Below are 3,829 nucleotides of genomic sequence, written 5' to 3'. Positions count from 1 at the left end.
AAAGATCACTGATGTCTTGTGAATCGCTGGCTCGCTCAGAGGTGTGTGCCAATTTCACACCCTGTGTACATCCACCCCACAGCTTGGGGAGGTTGGCTGTGATTATTAACTCCAGAGGATTGGGCCAAAAGAAACCTGATGAGGTTCAACAAGGACAAGTGCAGAGTCCTGCACTTAGGACGGAAGAATCCCATGCACTGCTACAGGCTGGGGACTGACTGGCTAAGCAGCAGTTCTGCAGACAAAGACCTGGTGATTACAGTGGATGAGAAACTGGATATGAGTCAGCAGTGTGCCCTTGTTGCCAAGAAGGCTAATGGCATTTTGGGCTGTATAAGTAGGGGCATTGCCAGCTGATCGAGGGACGTGATCATTCCCCTCTATTCCACACTGGTGAGGCCTCATCTGGATACTGTGTCCAGTTTTGGGCCCCTCACTACAAGAAGGATGTGGAAAAATTGGAAAGAGTCCAGCGGAGGGCAACAAACATGATTAGGGGGCTCCATGGAGCACATGACTTACGAGGAGAGGCTGAGGGAACTGGGATTGTTTAGTCTGCAGAAGAGAAGAGTGAGGGGGGATTTGATAGCTGCTTTCAACTACCTGAAGGGGGGTTCCAAAGAGGATGGATCTCGGCTGTTCTCAGTGGTGGCAGATGACAGAACAAGGAGCAATGGTCTCAAGTTGCAGAGGGGGAGGTTTAGGTTGGATATTAGGAAACACTATTTCACTAGGAGGGTGGTGAAGCACTGGAATGGGTTCCCTAGGGAGGTGGTGGAATCTCCTTCCTTAGAGGTTTTTAAGGTCCGGCTTGACAAAGCCCTGGCTGGGATGATTTAGTTGGGGATTGGTCCTGCTTTGAGCAGGGGGTTGGACTAGATACTTCCTGAGATCCCTTCCAACCCTGATATTCTATGATTCTATGAAAACAGAAATCCAAGTAACTAAACAAAGGGGAAAGGATTCAGTACCTTTTCTGGAGCTGACCAATGACAATTCTAACACGCACGAGTTCCCGTTCCCTGGGCTGGAGCTGACAGATTGCCTTTGGGTGTAACTCCCAGGATACTTTCCTTGTATCACCACCGTCCCACTGGCGCCCATCAGTGGGGACTCGAATGGAGCTGCACGGATTTGCAGTGGCTGGAGAACCTGCTCCTGGATATACAGGGGCACTCCCCTGTGACATGCACCTGCCACGCTGGGGGAAAGGAAGACGCTAAACATGCCGAGCATGACCCCAGGCCCCCAACGCTGCAGCTCTGGCTCGGGTAGAGACCCTGCTGCGGTGAGTGGGAGTTGTGCCTGAGGAAGGACTGCAAGGTCTGCCGTGTCTCCACGTCCTAGAGAGACGGGGGCAGGATCCGATTGGAACAGGCTGGAAGCTGAATGAACATGTTCAGGGAGGAAGCATGAAACTTTCCCATTCGCTACGAGAATCGCTGCTCTGTCGCTGTTCTGGGGCAGCTCAGACAAGACGAGGGGATCTGTCTGGCCAAGGAAGAAGCTCAAAAGCCTCCGTCTCCTTTGATTCGGGCGGGCAGGCAAGGAAGCCGGAGGGGCACGCGCAGGTGCCTTGGTCCAGGCGTTACAAAGAAGCGGAGGCAGCAAAATGAAGCCAAATAGAAACCAGCTCCCCTCCCCCCTCCAGGATGGCTAAAGGAGCCTTGAAAGCCAGCTACCTGTTTGGAGCAAAGAGGGGATCGGGCCCTGGAGGCGGCCGCTCCTCGGGGAACTTTCTCTGTCCTCCCTGGGGTGTCAGCTCCAGCCGGAGAGCTCAGCCTTCCTCTCCCGCTCCGGGCAGTGGGGAAGCTGGAGTCCCTCTCCGGGGTGCCCAGGGGGAATGTGACTCCAGGCAGAGGTGCCAGAGGGTAGCAGGTGGTGATGTCACAGGGCAGGGGCAGGCGGAGGAGGAGGGGAGAATTCACCCGCATTGTGTGCCGCAGCTTCCGGCCAGGCCTGGGGTATAAAACACACACTCCCACTCATATGCACACACACACTCCCACTCATATGCACACACACACACGCACACTCATGTGCACACGCACACTCCCACTCATATGCACACACACACACGCACACACACACTCATGTGCACATGCACACGCACACTCATATGCACATACACACACGCACACACACACTCATGTGCACATGCACACTCCCACTCATATGCACACACACACACGCACACTCATGTGCACACACACACGCACACTCATATGCACACACACACACACACTCATGTGCACATGCACACGCACACTCATATGCACACACACACTCGCGCATGCACCCACTCATATGCACACTCACACTCATGCACACACACTCATATGCACACAAACACACACTCATGTGCACACGCACACTCATGTGCACACTCACACTCATATGCACACAAACACACACTCATGTGCACACGCACACTCATGTGCACACTCACACTCATATGCACACAAACACACACTCATGTGCACATGCACACGCACACTCATATGCACACTCACTCATAGGCGTGCGCACACTCATATGCACACTCAGACATACACGCATGCACACACTCTCACACACATACTCATACTCACACACACATATGCACCCGTGCGCACACACTCACACGCACACACACTCACACTCTTGTGCAAGCTAAATTCATCTGAACTAATCCCCGCCCAAAGGCTGCTTTCCACCCCCCGAAATGTACCGCCCTCGCCTCCCCGCCCGTGCCGGGCTGTCTCCCCTCTGCCCAGGGCAGCACCATCCTCGCTGAGGGGGGATTTTTCCAGCCGTCTCGCCCCCAGGCAAGCCAGGGCCGGGCGGGCGCTGGGGTCCGGCGGCTGCGGTCGGCTGGGGCCGGGGGGCTGAGCCCGCGGGCTGGGAGCGCTGGCTCTCCCCGGGGCTGTTCCGTGGGCCTGGCCGGGTCAGGCTGGCTCTGGGCCAGGCAGGGGCTGCTCTCAGCCGGCTCTGTCCCGTGGGAAGCCGGGGGACTCCCGGGCCCGCAGCCTGTGGGTTTGCAGGGGACCCTGGCCCTGAGCGGAGGGTGCAGTGGCCCAGTCGCCCCAGGGCTCTGACCGCTCCCCTCCCGGCCCTTCTCCCTGCACCTTGGGCTCCGGCCCTCCCCGGGGGGCGGGGGGCGGCCGAGGGCAGCGGCGGGAAGCGGAGCCCGGCCCGGAGCCGACACCTGGCTCGGGAGGAGCCGCGCCCCGGAGGCAGCGCCCGTGGGAGCGGGGATTTCAGCACTAGCTCGGGCTGGACAGCACATCCCAGCGCCTCGGCTGCATCCCGCCGGCATCCGCCCGGCCGCCGCCGCAGCATCCCGAGCCCGGAGCATCCCCGCGCGGTGGCTGGCCGGGGGCGGGGCGGGGGGTCTCCCTCGGCCCCCTCCGTGGAGTCCCGCAGCCCGGGGGTGGCGGGGCAGCCGGCCACGTGCCCGGAGCATCCCTGGGAGCTGGGCCCGTGGGCCGGGGCCGGGCCTGGCTTTCTGGCGCAAACAGGGCAGGCGGGGTGGCAGGCTCAGCTGCCAGATGGCAAAGTGCTTCGGATTCAACCATAAACCCAGCCCAGGTTCTGTTTTATTACGGGGCTGTTGCGTGTCCCCCCCGCTCCTTCCTGCGCTGAGCAAACACAAGACAGGCCCGGCTGGAGGACCCTGGGGGGGCCGATGTCTCTCTAATCCCCGAGGCCCCGGCGCAGATGGCCCCCTCGGCCGGGGGCTGCCGATAAAAACACGCTGTAAAGCTTTCAAGTAACATATTTGAAGAGCAAATATTAGCCAGCGAGGAGCCCGGAGTGGCGGCCCTGCTCGCCCAGCCTGCTGAGTAAT

This window comes from Mauremys mutica, chromosome 1, assembly GCF_020497125.1.
Source record: "Mauremys mutica isolate MM-2020 ecotype Southern chromosome 1, ASM2049712v1, whole genome shotgun sequence".
Classification (NCBI taxonomy): domain Eukaryota; kingdom Metazoa; phylum Chordata; order Testudines; family Geoemydidae; genus Mauremys; species Mauremys mutica.
Note: the sequence above shows the minus strand (reverse complement) of the source record.